General features: G+C 40.6%; 1 protein-coding gene across 3 annotated transcripts in view; it reads right to left on the bottom strand.

The window, feature by feature from the left end:
• The window catches only part of C1H8orf34 (chromosome 1 C8orf34 homolog), a 152,773-nt gene that overhangs the window by 118,758 nt on the left and 13,738 nt on the right, over positions 1-20,277 (bottom strand). The window lies entirely within an intron of this gene.

Raw genomic sequence — 20,277 nt, 5'->3', positions numbered from 1 at the left:
GTGAGAAACCGGTGCAAGGTCCTAATCTGGACCAAGAGCGTGACACAGGATTCTGCACAGCTGCTTGTTCTTCAAAAGGAGAGTGGCAGCACTGAGCAAACTTTTAAAAATGATTAACGTAATGTGCAGTTTGCCTTCAGCCAGCAATCCTTTATAGTATGCAATTCCTTCAGAGCAAGTCCCAATGAACTCAGGGGCATTTAGAAGTTAAGTTGACACAGGACTACATCTATCCAGGGCTGTGGAGTCGGAAGCAATTTTGGGTGGAGTCGGAAGAAATGTACCAACTCTGGCTTCAAAATAAATTTTGATTGACAATTTTTTTAAAATATACATTCAAAATGTCAAAGAAGCTTCCCATGAAGTCAGCTGTAGTTGAGCATTTCACCATAACTCAAGATGGAAAACATTTTGTGTGTCAGTGTATGACACAGGACCCAGATGAAGACAAATGCTGTGATGCCAAGATCAGCGCATATTCAGGCAGCGATAAAAATGCTCCTATGAGAGCTTCCAATTTAAAAAGACATTTACGGCCCTTTCCAGGGCTGTGGAGTTGGAAGCAATTTTGGGTGGAATCGGACAGTAGAAAAATAGAGGAGTCGGAGTCGAAGGTTTGGCGTACCGACTCTGCAGCCCTGCATCTATCCCCAGGATCCTGCTGGTATTTAAACAGTGATGAGATTATAAATGCACCTATAACAGTGAATTGCAGGATTCTGTATACACAAACAAGGCTTTGACTACAGTTAAGGCCAATGTTTGATCACATGGAATCTGCTGCATTGGTTTCAGCAGCTTAGATAGTGGGAATGAAGATAATTTATAAGAGCCAAGTAATCATGGGAATGGTGTGGTCTGATTTTGTGGGCTTCAGATGACAGGCACATAAGTGTGCAAGATAAATGGCAACATGCATGTTCATTAATCTTTGCCAACTTCATTGTGCTCAAAGGAGCAAATAAGAACCAGTGTGATTGCTGTATTGATCTGCTGCTAACTCACTCACTATTCCTCTCAAGTTTTTTATTTTCTACTACAAGTTGAAAATAAAGCCTTACAATCTTTATATATATATATATCACAAATTAGGATAGAGACCATCTTTTCCTTATGCATATGTACATTGATAGCACAAGATAAAGAATAATAAACTGGATTATTAATATAAAAAGTAGATACAACACTGAAATACCAATATTTTCACTAAAAGTGGAATTAAATTTTAACTACTCCATCTGGTTGCAGCAATTGTCATTTGGCTTGGCTCCTCTCTCTGAGCTGCCATCCATCTATTAGGAGCCATTCTGCCCGGCTGCAGCAAAGGGAAAAGTGGGGCCCACTCCATTAGCTCAGCTGAGAGAGAGACCAGCTGCCATTTGGCTCTTTTGTTCCCTGAACCGTCTCCATTACGACTGGCCATCGTAAGAATATTTAAGAAGTGGGGCCTGAATTAGTTTTTCTTCTTCCTTCCTCCCCATCCCCTTTTTTCTCTTTTGTGTTATGCTTATTAAACTGTAAGCTTAGGACAGGGACTGCCTTGTTTTAGCCTCTGTTCAGTGCCTATAAAAGTTTAGGTATTTTTAAAATTAATAATAGTGATTATAGATATTTTCATCCTTGAAATAGGTATTTTCTTCAAACAAACAAACAATAATGCACGAAGGCTAACTAACCTAACCCCTAACCCTCCAGAGCAGATCTGGGGAGGGTGTGGGATCACATGGGGAGAGGAGAGGGAGGGGAAGTTCTGGTGCACATGTGAAAATCCTTGTGCTCGCGGAAGCACTTTGTTGGATACCCCCCCCCATTTATATAGTTCAGCAATCTACAAAATTTGGCTTGTTTGAGAGCCAGCCATTATTTGCAGTCACTATTGAGCCCATATATGTAGATGATGTGAGGAAAGGGGTGCCTTTCACTTCATGACCGGCTTTGCAGACACTTGCTGCTTCTTACTACTTCAGAGTGTGTCAAAAGCCCAGTGAGAAATGAGAATGTTTCCTGCCATGAGTTCTCTGTACGTGCCAGATAACTCAAGGAATGAATGGAGCCTGTCATGAAGTGAGAGACCTCTCCCTACCTCCAAGTTCTCTGGAATGTATGGAGAAGTCAGGGGAAATGGACGTTCTCTCACTTTTTGCTTGGCTTCAAGGTGACAGGTGATAGCCAGGAAGAGATTTACTGTTGCTGCTAGCAAGCTGGTAACTAACTGTATCTGTGGTCCCCCCTCTGTTACTTAAGGACACTTCATGATTACAAATGAATGTATGAAGAACTGCCCGCACTGAAAAAGACTGAGGTTATATGAAAGCCTGGGGTATAGTGTTTGACCTGTGAGAACGCTTTCATTTTATGTTTATTTTTAATGTATTTATTTGAAATATTTATTTATTTATTACATTTATAACCCGCCTTTCTTTTCACCATAGAAACCCAAGGTGGCTTACATATGGTTTCCACGTGGTCTCCCATCCAGTCACTGACCAAACCTGACCCTGCTTAGCTTCAGCAGGGTGCTGGCCTCATGTGCCTTCAGACCATATAGCCTGGTCTTTCCAAAAAAATATTGAACACAGCATTAAAATATAATAAAAGGCAAATCAATACTAAGCAATGACACCTGGAAAAAAACCAAATCAGACACGGTAGAAAAAATGGGATAAAACCAATTGTTCCTATGCCAACAGAGCTAAAAGTTGTTGCTATCACTAAATAATAAACATGTATACATGAAGCCATCTTTTACTTATGAGTAATACAGATTTCTTAAAAAGTTTCTGCACCAGTAAAATCAACACTTTTAACATGTTTAATATTTTTTATTTTTGCTGTAAGCTTTCCATTGAGTGTTTTATCAGCTACTAAATAATAATAATAAACTTAATAATAAACTTTATTTCTACCCCGCCCTTTTTTCCAATAGGACTCAGAGCGGCTTACAACTAAAAAACAACACCATTAAAACATACAAAAGTATACAATTAAAAATAGAATTAAACTATGAGAAAAATTAAAACCATAAAACATACGTTAAAAACAGAAGACAATTTAAAATAATAAGATCATATAATGTAGTCACCAATCCTATGACACTTAATCCTGCCCATTACCTACTGGCCATTACCTACTGTCCTCTATCAATAACAACCTGGCAGCTTCACTGTATCTCACTGTATCTCCTCTCATTAATACAGGAAGGATTCACTTCTAAACTCTTTACTTGCCAATTTATTATTCTGAATAACTACTTAATTGTCATCAACACTCCTTCTCCTTTGATTTTCCTGATTGATGTCATTCACATATTTGATTTTTCTTCTCACCAAACCACCACCCACATCCTTGTTTAAAGGTACAGCACTATTCTGCAGATTGGTTTTTGAATTACCCCCTTTTACTTCTTTCACAAATGTTACATTTTCAGTACTCTAATCTTGCCTCTTTTGAATGTTTTTTCCCCCCAGCATCCATTCCTAACTATGGCACCACTTAGCAACCCAACACAAGCCTACCAAATCCATACCTGCCCACAAAGGCTTTATCTTTGCAAAGGACCCCTATGCTGCCACTGTGCTTATAGGGGACTGAAATAGAGTTCAGCATTTCATTTACAATATGAATCTTCTCTTTCTTTGTAATTTTGGAGTGGTCTACCTCCAGTCTAATTTGCCATTTCTTCTATTGTTTTCCAGGTAAGCAGATGCAATGATACAGAGTGCAGCCTCAGCATTTACTGCATTTCCCCAGCTTAGCGTGCTGTGGCTGCTCAACTTGTGCTCTCTCTCTCTCTCTCTCTCTCTCTCACTTACTCACACACAGCTGGCAAAGAGAGAAAATGAACTCAGACTGGGGCAGCTATAGCATACCACAATGTTTCTCCACTGAAGAACACAGTAGTGTGTTAAGGTTGCTGCCTCTCCAGTAATGACCTTCTCTCTCTTACAGAAGGGAAAAACAGAAACAGCCTAAAAGCACCCAGGCTGAGGCTAGTCCAATGCTTCTTTCCTTTTGGCTTTAAGACAAGGGCGTTTTTAACGGTGTCTACCAGTTCCAGTTTCCAGAAGGCAGCGAGGTACCATTGCTACAGCAGAAGGATAAGACAGCACAGTACTGGTGGCTGCTGCCCGTTCAGTTTCAGAAGTCCTCACCATGTAATCAGACTTTATCCCTCACCCCCACCCTCACCTAAGATTTCAGGGTGGTTTTTGTCCATAATTAAATTTGTAGGACAATCTTTTGGCAAGTTCTTGAAAGGAATCCATGAAAATCTGAATTTCTATATAGCTAGTTTCCAGATCATCTTCAAAGCGGCCCTATGTACCACACATTACAATAGTCAAGATGGGAGGTGGTGGTTGTTATGTGCCTTCAAGTCGATTACGACTTATGGCGACCCTATGAATCAATGACCTCTAAGAGCATCTGTCATGAGCCACCCTGTTCAGATCTTGTAAGTTCAGGTCTGTGGCTTCCTTTATGGAATCAATCCATCTCTTGTTTGGCCTTCCTCTTTTTCTACTCCCTTCTCTTTTTCCCAGCATTATGGTCTTTTCTAGTGAATCATGTCTTCTCATGATGTGTCCAAGGTATGATAACATCAGTTTCATCATTTTAGTTTCTAGTGACAGTTCTGGTTTAATTTGTTCTAACACCCAATTATTTGTCATTTTGCAGTCCATGGCATGCGCAAAGCTCTCCTCCGACACCATATTTCAAATGAGTTGATTTTTCTCTTATCCGCTATTTTCACTGTCCAACTTTCACATCCATACTTAGAGATCGGGAATACCATGGTCTGAATCAACCTGACTTTGGTGTTTAGTGATACATCTTTGCATTTGAGGACCTTTTCTAGTTCTCTCATAGCTGCCCTCCCCAGTCCTAGCCGCCTTCTGATTTCTTGATTATGGTCTCCATTTTGGTTAATGATTGTGCCGAGGTATTGATAATCCTTGACAAGTTCAATGTCTTCATTGTCAACTTTAAAGTTACATAAATCTTCTGTTGTCACTACTTTAGACTTTTTGAGGTAACTAGAGTGCACAAAACTGCTGCCAGGCTATCTCATGAATGACCATAGCTGGCAAACCAACCATAGCTGGAAATAGATGCTCTTAGCCACCAAGGCCACCTGTGTCACAAGTGACAAAGCTAAATCCAGGAGCACCCCCAGACTATGTACCAGTTTCTTCAAGGGAAGTGTGATTCCTTCTAGAACAGGGAATATCCCAGTTCCTAGACATGAGAACTACCCATCACGAGAGTTTCATTCTGTCAGGATTCAGGTTCAGTTTACTGGCTCTAACACTAGCACAGCTTCATTTGCCACCCTGGGCTCCTTCAATCTGGTCCAGACGGTATAGAGAGGCAGAGCTGGATTTCATCTATGTACTGGCAGCACTGAGCTCCAAATCTCCTGATGGCTGCGTATAGCTTCATATAGAATAGATGTTGAATAGCATTGGGGAGAAGATGGAACCCACAGGAACCCATAGCACAACTGCCATGGGGCCAAGCAGAAGTCATCCAATTATACTCTCTGGAAGCAGCCCTACAGGTAGGTGCAGAGCAACCATATCACTGTGGCTCCAACCCTAATCCACAGAGCCGCTCCAGGAGGATACCATGGTCAATGGTATCATAAGCCACAAAGAGATTAAGGAGAATCATCAGTGTCACACTTCCTCTATCTTTCTTCCAATATAGGCAATCAACCAGACAGCTATCCCAGCACCAAAATCATCCCAGAAACCAGGTTGAAATGGGTAGAATTAATCTGTTTCAACCAAGTACATCTGTAATTGCACAGCCACAAAACTCTTTGGTACCTTGCCCCAAAAGTGAACATTAGCAATTGGACAGAAGTTGTTTAAATCCTCAAAGTCTAGGGAGGGCCTATTGAAGTGCAGATGCACCACCACCTCTTTCAAGGCAGCAGCAACTAATGTTATGGGTTTGGGGTTGAGATGGATAATTTCTCTGAGTCCCTTCCAGCCTCTGATTTGGAACTTTGTGCCTGGGGCTGAGAAACCCACTCGGCTGGTCAACTGAGTTTCTTTTGTTAATCTAATAGAGTGGCCAGGTGGGTTAATGGGTCTATCAGGTGCCCATCAACTGGTGAATGGGCCAGGGAGATCCCCTTGTCATTGAAACTCTTCAGGAGAGCCTTCCCCCCCACCTCCTGGGGCTGAGGAGAGGTTTGTGTTTTTAATGTGTCTGAGAAAGGCTGGGAACTGGAGGCAGGCGGAGAGACTGGCTCTCTGCACCATAGCTTTGGGGTGCCTCCTGTAACCCTGATGGAAAAGCTGGATATTGGACTGCTGATGCCTTGAACCCCTACATCGTAAGCTCAGGTTGGAATGTGTGTAAATAAATAAATAAAGCATATTTCATAAAGACACTAGGGTCTCCGCTGACCTTCTTTCCAAGGAAACCAAACCCTGGGCGACTGCAGGGACCCCTGGAAATCTCACAGCTTGGAGACTGGGGTTGCGCACAACACTATCTTATTTTGCAAAGAGACATTTACCATCCCCAGGATTCACCCAATCAACCCCTAGAACTTATAAGCCAGGAAGGGCAGGGACTGAGAGCATATAATTGACCAAACCCTTATAAAGTGTCTTCTCCTCATCCTCAGGCTGCAATAACTGAAAGTGATCCCAAACAACAGGACCAGATGGTTCTCTAGACATCTCCTCAGATACTATGTTAATAGCAGTGCTAAGGTCAGAGAGAAGACAAGCAACTTTCTCCTCAAAATGCCTTACAAATTTGTCATAGCAGGCTTCAGAAAGTTCTGTTGTTACTGGTTGTGATCCATAATTCACTAGCCTCTTTATCACACTGACAAGCTCTTATGTATGACTACCTGAGGATGCAAGTAGTCCTTCCACACTGCCAATTATGTCTCTTATACATGTTTGATCCTAACAGGACAGCTTTGGCATATATACCCCACAATGTAATCACTTCACTTAACAGTTCTCCAACAACACCCCAGAAATGGCCTCACCCAGGGACGCAGCTGAATAGCAGAGTGGGCAGTACACCAACAGGATCCCTGTTCTGCCTTTACCAACCAATACGAAGTACAAACCCAGTGCCCATGGCACTGGCTTCCTGGTAAGAGAGATGGACATTTTCTAAATTACAGCATCTCCTCCCCTCCCCTGGCCCTTCAACCTATGCTGGTGCTACACAAAGCATCCAGGGGCATACTGATTTCTATCAGTAATTTTTACTGTCTTACATTTGCTGCTTGATCTTATAAATCAGGACACCAATCTAATAATCTATATTCCTGATTGTGTACTGACAGCTGGAACATATTACAGAACCAATGGTGATAGCTGCAAGTAGTCTTTAAAGATCAGCAGTGCCGTGTAAAGGCCAACATAATGCAGTACTGTGTTGCAGTTGTTTATTTTTTAAAAAATTACCATGTAGAGTATTTGTATAGTTTCTTTTCAGAAGCTATCTTCTCAAGAGATTTTTCAGAAATCACAGTGAAGTCCTATGTTTACTTGGAAGTTAAGTATGCATAGTGTTATGGGATTGGGGGATTGAGATGGATAGTTTTTAGGGGTCCCAGCCCATAATCTTGTGCCTCTAAAGGATACCGTTTGTGTTATAGAAACCTGCTCCACTGGTCAAGCAAGTTCCTTTGATAAGTTAATCACTCTGGCCTGGCCTGGCTCTTTGTTCTCTGGAATATGTATGTATGTGGTCCAGAGAAGTCCTGTTGACGTAGGAAATCTGGGAGAAGAATGAATCCCCCCCCCTCAAAAGTAGTTTACATGTGTGTTAGAGTTAAGTCTGAGGAAAGGCTAGGAACTGAAAACAGAGGTGCTGGCTTGCTCTCTATGTCTGATTCCCAAACTATAGCCGGGAAGACTCCCCTACAAGCCTAATGGGGATGCAAGATCTATTGGACTGTTAATGCTGAGAACTCCTCCATCTTACGTTCAGGTTGTATATATGTGTAAATAAACCATACATCATAAAGACACCACAGTTTCCGCTGACCCTTATTCCAAGGAAACCAAACCCTGGGAAGTGCATGAACTCCTGGAAGTTTCGCACCACTCTGAGATTGGGCTGCACACAACAACAGGACTGCACTCTAACAGCACTATAAGGAGCTATACATATATCCTTGGAAGTAAGTCCCACAGAGTTCAATGGATCTTACTCCAGGTTAAGTGGATATGGGATTGAGCCTAAATCTTTGTTAGACCATTTCATAAACAAGAAAGAAATAGTGTATTAAGGTTATGGCTTCAATATGCCATGGAAAAAACTATCACAGCCATAGTCCTCTATCTGTCTCTGTCTCTCTCGCACACACACGTTCAAAAAAAACAAAAAAAACCTCAGATGTAAGTACTAAATCAAGAAAGAATTAAAATGTAAATTCTTCCAGAACTGAATTGCATATTAGAAATAAAACCTCATTAATCCTCCTATAAGAAAACCAATAACAATTTAGGTGAATATTGCAGACTTCTCCTCTCCTTTAAGTGTTTCATTGATTTCCATTCTCATGAGGTTAAAAAAAAAGCCAACTATCTTTTAAAATTTCAGGTCCTACTCATTCAGTGATTAGGAGACAGGAAGACAGAGAGGCTCTGTAGAAATTAGATGTTCCAGATTTTACCTGTCAGCTTCTTGTATCCCAACCTTAAATACATTTGTCGAAATCCAAAACTCTATTGCAATATATGCACAGGACCTTTGTGGGAGCACGGTTGTTTTAATCACTTCAGTGATGGGAACTAAAACACAGGAAGCTGCCTTACACGGAGTCATACCACTGTTCCATCTAGCTCAGTAGTCTACACCTAGCCAACTCACACCTAATGCTAAACTATGGTTTAGCAGTCTTGAGTGCTCCATCTTCCGCTGGCTAGGAGGAGGAATGAACCAGGGATCAGTTCTGCTGTACGTTATGCATGATCCAAGAATTGTTGGATCATGCTTGTTATGCATGATCCAAGAATTGCTTAAAACAAATTTCAGGTTCATAACCTATGGTTTGAAACTGGTTTGTTTTGCAATTGATTTGAGTGTGTTTTAAAACAAGATTCCTAGTAAAAAGCCATGAACTGGACAAACGAAAACTTAATCATGGTTTATTCCCCTCTCGGCAAAGCAGAGAGGAAGCAGTGCTCAAGCTCAAGATTTTGGTCAGGCTCACAGAGGCTCATGCACATAATGCCAAATCAAGGTTTAGCATTATGTGCTTACCAGGTCACTGACTGGCAGCAGCTCTCCAGGGTTTTAGTCGTGTGTCTTTCCTAACCCTACCTGAAGATGCCAGGGAACTTCTGCATGCAAATCATGCTCTCTACACTGAGGTACAGCCCCTTCCCTTGCTCTGAGTACATGGACTTGAGCAGGCCTACTCTGGCAGTGAGGAATATTGAAAATATTCCTCAACTGGTCAGGTAAACATAGCAGCCTTCGCCCAAGCAGACACCAAAGCTACAGCTTGCTAGAAAGTCTAGCTGATTTCTAGAGCGTGTTTCCACATAGGTGGAAGTTTTGGCTTAAACTGATGCTGTTTTATTTATACATTTGAACATATAATTATTTGTTAATTAAAAAACCCCAGACATAAACCACATCATGGTCTTTTTTTGGGGGGGGGGGAACTTATGACTAAAGGCTTGTTCAGACATTATTTCCCTGCCAGGATTCTTGGTTTATCCAAACGTTCATGCAATTTGTATGAGCTTGTCTGTAAAGCAAATGTGGAGGGGGTGGAGAGGACTCCACCTCTTTCTTTCTCACTCCCTATGCACTTCCCCCACAACAGGTTTACTTGAGAAGAAGGTGAACAGTCTTCTGCTCATGACCTGCAAGAAGGAAATGCAAAATGGGCATTCAGGTACCATTCAGTTCCTCTAGTTCTTATGCTTAAACATCTGCAGCATGTAGAATAAATGCCTTCTTGTCTCTTTGCCCACTCTATGTTTACACTTACTGTGGGGCAGAATGAATTCTGCTTGTTCCAGCAAGTTAGAAGGGGGCTATAGGATAAAGGGATAAAGGAGAGGTACTGGTTTCATTCTCATTCATGGCTGTGGGGCTACTGAAGAAACAAAATGACTGCGAAGTAGAAATCTTAGACTGACCTCCAACACACAATTTTGAATGCATTTTACCAGACTACCACAGTTTAGGGTGGACACTTACACATCCTCAGAATAGGGCACAGATTTGCATACACTAATGTGTATGTATATATAATTTAAAGAGGAATACAATGTATCTCACCATAGTGGGGAAGGCTGTCTGCCTGCCTAGTATGCTATCTTGGCGCTAACTGCTGATGAGCAATTTCAAGGACCCAGCTCTCCCCTCCTATGGTTCTTTATCTTAAAACTGGACATGGACCACTCAGCCCTTCAAACAGAGGACTCCAAATAGAAGACTGTCTTTTGATGGCCCTTCAAATAGTCTTCTGTTAATTGGCCTCTTACCACACAGACTACGGAGAGTTACTCAGAAACACTGCAGTGAAACGTCAGCCAATACTGGAAAAACTGGATGAACTGATGGCATTTTACTGATCATATGTGTGCCCAAACTCAGCCATAAATTCTTCAGCCCTTATTTCAGCCTTCATTCAGGATTACATGAAGCTTAAACAACAGACAAAAAAGACATGCTTAAACACAGGCCTACCCCAATTGCACATAAGCGGCAGGAGGAATCTGATTTTTAAAGCAAAAGTCTCAAACTATATCCGATTGCATCCTGTTTGTTTAAACTCCGGTTTTCTCTAATTATATAAAAAGGGGAAGGCTGATTTTTAAACCCACACACAAAAAGCACACACAAATGCAGGAACCTGAACTTGCCTGCTTGTTATTTCCCTATAGCTTGTCCCTCCATCTGCATTTCTTTTTTCTTGCTCACTGGTGTCATTTCCAGTTATCAGAGCATGGATGGGAAAAATAGGCTGTACGGAAATAAGTGGGAGGGAAGCTTAATATTTCCCCGACCTCTTACTTTATGCATTATTGGAGCAGAGCTGGGTTTTTGTTTTAAGGACTACATCCACCATGTTTAGTTTGAACCAAAAACAGCACTTAAAATTATACACACTGTATGAAACTACATCCTGGCAAAAAATGTTTTTAACTACTTGCGAACAAGGTTCTTCTGATGCACCAGAGTATAGCCGTTAATATCGGTGGTCTTAAAGATATATCTGTTGGACTAGGAATTCAAATTCTGTTTTCAGCAAAAAGGCAGATAGCTTGATTTATATATTAGAAGCCTAATATTGGCCCAATCCAAAGAATATTTGAAATAAAAAACAGCACCAAATCTCTTCAGCGCTAGACACTGCTGCAGTAGAAACAGCAAAGAAATCTCCAGCTGTGTGTACAGTTTTCTCCTTTGATTGCACAAGACCTCTCTGGATTGTCTGTGATTTTTTCAAAAAACCAAATGCCCTGCTAAATGCAGGAAATGAAATATATCCAGATAAAGAATGTGTATCTTAACACAGAACACTGGAAAAGTCAAAATTGTAAAAGCCCTGCTTTTTATGCAGATTCTGATGGGTTCTTTTATTATTATTTATTGGCCACATTGCCTCATTTCGTTGTTTTAAAATTTTCCAGTTCCTTCAGTTGTTATGACTACTTTATGGTGTACTATGAATGCTGTTACCCACCCTGAATACCTTTTTTTTATTAAGAAAAGGCAGGATATATGTTTTTTAAACTAATAAATAGAATCATGTTAGCTTTGTTAACATCCCCAAGTAAGCTGTTATTACTGAATATGGCAAAGTTAAAATTACTGAAATATATGCCTAAATATTTTTTTGTCATTACTTTTTATTCAAATTTTTCAAAGACAAAAAACCAAAACAAAACAAAACAAAAATAATTAAACAATAAAATAAAATGTTGACTTCCGATTTGTCGCAGATCAGTTATAGGTCTACAATATACAACAATCCTGTCTCTTATATTATATTATAGAATCACTTTCCTCCAGTAGTTATCTTAATTAATCATCAAATCTCATAAACATTACTTTATTCTTTGCACAAAAAGTCAAACAGCGGTTTCAATTCCTTGAGAGATATATCTTTCAATTTTTCTCCGAATAAACATGTCGATTAATCCTACGCCCCTATCTGGACAGGGATGACCTCGCCTCAGTTGTTCATGCTCTGGTAACTTCTAGGCTGGATTACTGTAATGCGCTCTACGTAGGGCTGCCCTTGAAGACAGTTTGGAAGCTTCAGCTAGTGCAAAACGCAGCAGCCAGACTGCTGACGAGGACCAGCCGGTCAGCACATATAACACCTGTTCTGGCCCGTTTGCACTGGCTACCTATTTGTTTCCGAGCCAGATTCAAGGTGCTGGTTTTGACCTATAAAGCCTTACACGGCGTGGGACCGCAATATCTTGTGGAACGCCTCTCCCGCTATGAACCTACCCGGTCACTTCGCTCAGCATCTAAGGCCCTCCTCCGGAGGACAGTTACTCGATCTAGGGCCTTTTCTGTAGTGGCCCCCGAACTGTGGAACAGCCTCCCCGAAGAAGTACGCCTGGCGCCTACGCTTCTATCTTTTCGGCGCCAGGTTAAGACCTGGCTATGCTCCCAGGCATTTTAAGCATTTATGTTATAATTTAAATTTTTTATTTTTTTATTTTTTATTTTTCTTTTGTTGCTGCTTGTGTTTATTGTTTGTTGTCTGATTTTATTGTTGATATTTTGTATTTTAACCTTTTTGTACGCCGCCCAGAGTGCCACTCGCTATAAATGAAACAAATAAAATAAATAAATAAATCTCATTCAAATCTGTTAGGCCCAATAGTTTCAATAACCATTCTTCCATTATCAATATTAATTCCATCTTCCATCTTCAATAGTCCTGTTAAGTCCAGTAGTTTCAGTATCCATTCTTCCATTATCAGTATCCCATGATAATCTTGCTGTCATAGCCATAGTCATATAATAAGAGTGTGATGGGGATTTCCTTTATCAGAAATATTTCCTTGCCATCAATTCTGAGTATGTTGCTGAAATATTGTTGTAAAGTCATAACTCTGTTCTTCTTTTTTACAAAATGCACTGGCTCATCTCTTGAGAATTTTTCCATTGTCACATATCTGTAGTTAATTCCACAGATTTTTTCTATGTCAAGCTCCATCACATCATTCCAGTCCAGAAAGTTATCCAAGACATTGATAACTTTATCACTAATATCTTCATTAATTTCTTCAGAGACAACGTTGAATTCCAAACAGTAAACTTTATTTCTAATATCCGTAAACTCCAGATCTTTTTCCAATTCCACGTTTGTTCCAATCTCCAAGGCTTGTATCTTCCCTTTAATTTTTCTTTTCTCATTTCTAATCTCATCAATCTCCTCTCTCACAGAATCCCCTATTTCTTTAAGCTCCTGCGTCATTTTGCTAAATTCAGTTTTCATCTCCTGTCTACCCTGTCTCAGGGTTTGTTTCGTTATCTCAATCTCATCCATTATTTTCTGAAACATAATTTCTTCCATGGTCTCAGCCACTTTCCTGGTTGCCATTCTTTAAACCACGAAAACAAAAATTATTTCAGCCACAATTGGGTTAATATTCCAGGCTTGCTGACATCAGAGTGTAGACTGTACAGCCTGCCTTATCTCTTATATGTTCAGGAATACAAAACAAATTTAGTTCCCAGCATCAAAACAGTTAGTGGCGTCGTGAACAAGCAGATTCGTCAAAATGAAATAGACCAAAAAGAAAATAGTCCCGGACATATAATACTCCAAAGTTCATAAATCAAATTTATTTATTTTTTTCCCTCCTCGAAATAGAAATCCCTCTTCCGTTAATATCTTTAGAATGCACTTCCAGGTCAGCTTTTTGCAATAAAAACAAAGATAAGCTTTTTCAATTTCTTTCCTCCTTAATTTCGTGAATAAAAGAGAAGAGTTAAAACTCACCCAGAAATTCTTTATAGCTGATTCATTGACAAATCTCTTTTTGCTGTAACAATTTAAATCAAGTGAAGAAAAAATAGAAAGAAGGATGCTTGCCTGTTAAAGTCCGTTTTTCTTTGAAGAAAAGATAAACGTGTTGCTTAATCAGTTAGAGCTTGATGGAAGTCCGTCTGGCATTGCTGGCTGAACCTTCTCTCATAAATTAATGAAATCCAGTCCTCCCAACAAAAACAGGCTTTGTGGTTAATCTCTACGTTTCTCCCTGCCCGGGAGAAAATCTTTACCAGTCAAAAAGAACGTTCTGACTGATTTTAGAACTGAAAAAGCTTCTTCTGAGACGAGAGCTCGTCTCACAAAGCAGGCACAGGCGAAGTCATCTTTCCCGGAAGTCAAATATATGCCTAAATATTTATTGACATATCTTAAAATGATACATAGTTTACTAAGATGAGATTATTCTGCAGCCCTATTCACTCATTCATTCATTGGCAATCACTTGTGACTGAGTAAGATTGTCTTCCGAGATAAGGTCTTTAATGGTGGGTCTGTAAGTGACTGTGGAGGCCAATTCTAGATCCACACAGCCTCCCACAGTGAGGACATAGGTTTCCAGATGGAAGACAGTCATGATGAGGATTTGCTTGACGTGTCTTCTACTTAGCTCGTTTGTCCCATTCGCCCTGTATTCGTGCTTCTTCAAAGTCCACAGCACCTTTGATAATAGCCGACCTCCACTTGGGACATTCATGGGCCAAGAATTCCCAGTTGTCGATGTTCCTGTTACATTTTTTTTAATTCTCTTTAAGAACATCTTTAAACCTCTTTTGCTGTCCACCAAAATTCCATTTTTCATCCTTAAGTTGGGAGTAAAGTAGCTGCTTTGGAAGACGGTGATCAGGCATTCAAACAACATGGCCAGTCCAGCGAAGTTGATGTTGAAGGATCATTGTTTCAACACCGGTAGTCTTTGTTTCTTCCAAAATGCTAACATTAGTCCGTCTGTCTTCCCAAGTAATTTGCAGAATTTTCCAGAGGCAGTGTTGGTGGAATCTTTCAAGAAGCTGGAAGTGGGGTTTATAAATGGACCATGTTTCACAGACGTACAGTAAGGTCAGTAGTGCAATGGCTTTGTAAATAAGCATTTTGGTCTCCCTGCCAATATCCCGATCCTCGAACACTCTACGCTTCATTCGGGAGAATGCGGCACTCGCAGAGCTCAGACAATGTTGAATTTCAGCATCAATGTTAGCTTTTACAGAGGGATGGCTGCCAAGATAGGAAAAGTGATCAATGTTCTCCAGCAATACACCACTAAGCTGGATTGATGGTGTTACAGAGGGACTAGTTGGCACCTGTTGATGAAGCACTTTGGTTTTTTTTGATATTGACAGCCCAAGCTTTCCATAGGATAGTTTGAAGATCTTTCTCTGAATGTGTGGAGACTACATTACCATCGTATATTGAAGTTCTATGACAGGGGTTGACATTGCCTGACTTTTTGCTTTCAGCCTACTGAGATTAAAAAGCTTTCCATCTGTTCAATATATGTTTTCCACACAAGTAGGAAGTTTCCCCTCAATAAGGTGCAGAATCATAGCAATGAAGATAGCAAATAAGGTTGGAGCAATGATGCATCCCTGTTTTACGCTTGATCCGACTCTGAATGGATCACTCTGAAAGCCATTGTTATCCAAAATTATCGCTGTTATGTTGTCATGAAGGCGTTGCAAAATATTCACAAATTTATCAGGGCATCCAGTTTTCAGAAGGATGGTCCAGAGAACTGTTTGATTCACAGTATCAAAGGCCTTAGTCAGATCAATAAACACCATATATAAAGGTCGATTCTGCTCCCAGCATTTTTCTTGAAGCTGCCATGCAGTGAAGATCATGTCCATCGTCCCCCTGGAAGGGCGGAAACCATTTTGGAATTCGGGGAGGACATCTTCTGAGATAGGTAGGAGGCGATTTGTGAGGATCCTTACAAGGATTTTACCTGCAGCAGCAAGAAGAGAGATGCCTCAATAGTTCCCACAACCTGTTGTATCACCCTTCTTAAAAAGGGTGATAATTATGGTATCCCTAAGGTCTTCTGGGATCTCCTCCCTCATCCAGATTTTTTCGATGAGCTTATGAAATTGTTGTGTAAATTCAGGCCCACCTTCTTTAAAGACTTCAGCAGGAATCCCGTCAGGTCCACTACTTTGTTATTCTTCATTTGATTAATGGCTTTACTGACTTCATCCAAATTAGGGGATTCTGCAAGCTCATCTCTACTTTGTTGTTGTGGAATTTGCAAGAAGACCTCACCAGCCACAACAGAGTTACTGTTAAGAAGGTAGTGGTAATGCTCTTTCCATCACAGTGCAATAGACTCTTTATCCTTAAGAAGTTTAGTACCATCCATTGAACGTATGGGATTTGTACCATAATTTGTTGGTCCATAGTTGGCCTTTGTGGCATAAAAAAGCCCCATGCATCATGAGCATCTGCAAAATGCTGGATTTCTTGAGTTTTCTTTATACACCAGGCATTCTTAAGTTCTCTAGTTCTTCTTTGGACCTCAGCCTTTGCACTGACATAGATTTGTTCCTTAACAGCGCAGTTAATGTCCTTTTGCCATATCTGGCAACATTTTCTTGTTGATGATATGTTCAATCTCACTATCACTGTGAGCAAACCAATCCTGATGTTTCTTAGTTTGGTATCCAATAGTTTGTTCACATGCTGCAATAATGGAAGTCTTCAGTTTAATCCAGTGTTCCTCAACGTTTTCAGGGAGTTCTGTAGGTAGATGTTTCTTGAGAGTTGTTTGAAAGCAAGCTTGCTTAATAGGATCTTGAAGAGCGTGGATGTTCATTTTATGCCTTGGTTTTCTTCCTTGGAGCCTATGTTGAGGAACCATATTAATAGCTATAGTGGATCGAATTAATTGGTGATCTGTCCAGCAGTCATCAGCACTCATCATGACCCTAGTGAGGAATACATCACGATGATCTCTGGCACGGACAACTACACAATCCAGGAGATTCCAGTGTTTCAAACAAGGGTGCTTCCATGATGTTTTAAATTTATTTTTCTTGCGAAAGAGTGTGTTCGTAATAACAAGATTATGCTCTGCACATTTAGTCAGAAGTAGAATGCCATTCAGGTTGCTATTGCCAACTCCTTCTTTCCCAATGGTTTCTGGCAATAAATCAAAATCACATCCAACTCTTGCATTGAAATCGCCCAGGAGGATAATTTTATCCTCCTTAGGTATCTCTGATAAGATGGCGTCCAGATGGGTATGAAATTTTCCTTGATGTCTTCATCAGCATCTTGCTTGCTGATTTTTGGCGACTTATAACTGGAGAGTTGAGAGTCGTTCATTAATGCCAGTAGGAACTTTTGATAAGAGCTTCACAAGCAAAGTCTACTCCATGTATTTGTCATTCTTGTTGAGACAGTCCTTTCCAGAAGAAGGTATAACCTCCTTTTTTTCCCTTTAATTGTCCTTCGCCTGCTCTTTGAGTTTCTTGGAGTGCTGCTATGTCAATATTAAAACGTCTCAACTCCCTCGTGATGATGGCAGTCCTGCGTTCAGGACCTTTACTATCTGTGTTGTCCAGCAATGTCCGTATATTCCATGTTCCAAACTTCAATTGTCTTTTGCGACTGCTAAGTGGTGACCCCACTGGATGTGGTAATCCAGTCAGGGAGAGAGAAGAGGCAACTATGTTTAGAGCACCTCTTCTAGCCCCCTCCCCATACAGGGTGAGCAGAGTGGATCCTGAATAAGACTGCTCAGTCGTGGATATAGTTGCCGAACTACTCAACTGCCTTGGTCCTTGAGCAGGACGACTGAGTCTGTATCCACCACCCATGTGCAGGTCCAACACTAGGGGCTTCTGGATTTCACAGTCCTGCCCCCATCGTCATTTGGCAATCGCCATGGGACTTTTGGTTTGTTTGTTTTAGTTGGAAGACGCCTGTGCATGAATGTGTTTTATGTGTGGAGATCGGCGCACAACCATCAACATACAGTCTTGACAGAAAAAGGCTTTGATCCAATGGCATGGATACCACAATTGGAAGTCTTTTATCTGTTTCAGACTTCATCCGCCTTCACAGCTGTTGTAACATACACACTATTATCCTCCACCTGTTCTGCCGTTGAAGACATTCTTGGATCGTTCTATGTCTGGTTCCTCTCCCTTGACCTTACCTCCATGGGTGACCCTGCTGGGAGTACATGACTCCCGACGGCATCGCTCACAGGGTTCACTGGAACACGCAAGCCCACTCACCGCTACAAGGTGACAATCCAGCGGGCAGGTGCAGCCTTATGCACATTTACTTACTCATGAATAAGCCCCATTGGATTTAGGGCCAAACTAGAAATTACTAGAAGTGTGTGCATGTTTCAAAAAATACAAGTAGCAGCTGGGAGGGGTGTGTGTGTGTGAATATGTGTAATAATTATTGAGACTGTAGCAGGAAGAGAGGACAAATTGAATCCTTATCTTAAACTCCTACCAACCTCCCGGGTGGAAAACCCTTTCCAAAACTAATTGGATTTGGAGAAAATGCCCCAATAATTGTTAGCTTCCCCAGTGACTGCTATCTGCTTTTAAAAAAGCCGGCATATTAATTGCAAAGAAGCATTTAATGTCATGTCTAATTTGCCCTTAGTTATGAGTAAACCTGCATAGGTTTGGGCCACAGGGCTGCATACCTATGCATATTTATTTGGAAGTAAACTGCAATGAAATCATTTGGACTTACTTTTGTGTAAGCATGACATAAGCTCAGACCACCACAATAAGCTATTTTATACACATTTGAATTTTTGACTTTGATCATAGGCTTCATAAGGAACAACTCTAATCTTAGACTATTACCCAAAAGCCAAACCCTGTAGCCTTAGAATGACATGGAAATTTATTTTTAGAGGAACATTAAGATATTACTTCATAGCAATAGAATCTACATTTGGCAAAGGGATCTGTATAGCAAGGAATCTGTAGTCAAAACTAATTATATTGATTTAGCAATCAGAAAAGATCATTGCAGATATAATTGATTTGATTTTCACTCTTAATTCCCTTTTCACACAGGTAAGGAATACTGTTTCTGCTTTTTTACAGGTCATACTCAAGACACAAATCTGTCAGCTTAACTATTTGACAGCTATATAACACCTCTGTAAAGCACTACCCCTGAAAACTATTGGAACTAAGGTATGTATTTACATTTATTCATGTCATTTTGATGCACTGTGCTCTGTTCTTCCAGCATATGTTTTCATAATCACTCAAGGCACCTTCACACTTGCATCTTAACTCAAATTGGTAGCTCCAGAGACCACCACCTTGTGCTCCCTTAAGCAAATACAATATATGAACCAAAACAAGTGACCATAGCTATAATCAGGAAAAAATGTATTTGATACTGTATTAATCGTTATGCTATACAAACTGGGCACTAGCTTCCCCAAGGGTGCAATAACTAATGAGTTTCTCAATGTAAAAAATCTGTGCTCAGTTTTTCCCCTACACCAGGCTTCTTGTAAATTCTCCATAGTTCAGAACATGGTGTCTGCCAGCTGGGGGAAAATGTACGATATGGTTATCCTGATCATTATGAATAGCAGAATATTCCTTGTACTACAAACAATTTTAGAGACAGAACACAACAGAAAAGAGTGAATTAGACAGTGCAAATGTGGATGCATTTGGACAATGTTCACTTTCTTTATATAAGTGTTGATACATGAGAGGGATGGAAACCCCAGAACATGTCTTTGTTCCAGACTTTATACAGCAAAGCAAAACGTCATTTTCCACAGCAAATACATTAACTGTGGCTGCCATACATGCATGTCTATGTGGGGCTGCCCTTGAGGTTGGTCTGGAAGCTGCAGCTGGTGCAAAATACAGCAGCACAACTACTCACTCAGGCACGATATCACTAACATGTTACTCCGCTGCTGAAAGAATTGCACTGGCTGCCCATTACCTACTAGGCCAAGTTTAAGGAGCTGTTTTTGGTGTACAAACCCCTACACAACTTAGGACCAGGATACCTGAAATATCATCTTATCCCTTATATTCTGTAGGTGAGGGCCTCCTGCGGATGCCATCTTATCAGAAAGTCCATTCCACACAACATAAGAAGCGGACCTTGGTGTTGTGGCACTGACACTTTGGAATTCCCTCACCTTAAATATTAGACAGGCACCATCTCTGTTATCTTTTCAGTGCCTATTGAAGACATTCCTCTTTTAACAAGCCTTTTAAGTACAGACATCCCAGTCTGCA

Source organism: Rhineura floridana, chromosome 1 (genome assembly GCF_030035675.1).
Source record: "Rhineura floridana isolate rRhiFlo1 chromosome 1, rRhiFlo1.hap2, whole genome shotgun sequence".
Lineage (NCBI taxonomy): Eukaryota > Metazoa > Chordata > Lepidosauria > Squamata > Rhineuridae > Rhineura > Rhineura floridana.
Note: the sequence above shows the minus strand (reverse complement) of the source record. Positions and strands in the feature narration are given on the sequence as shown.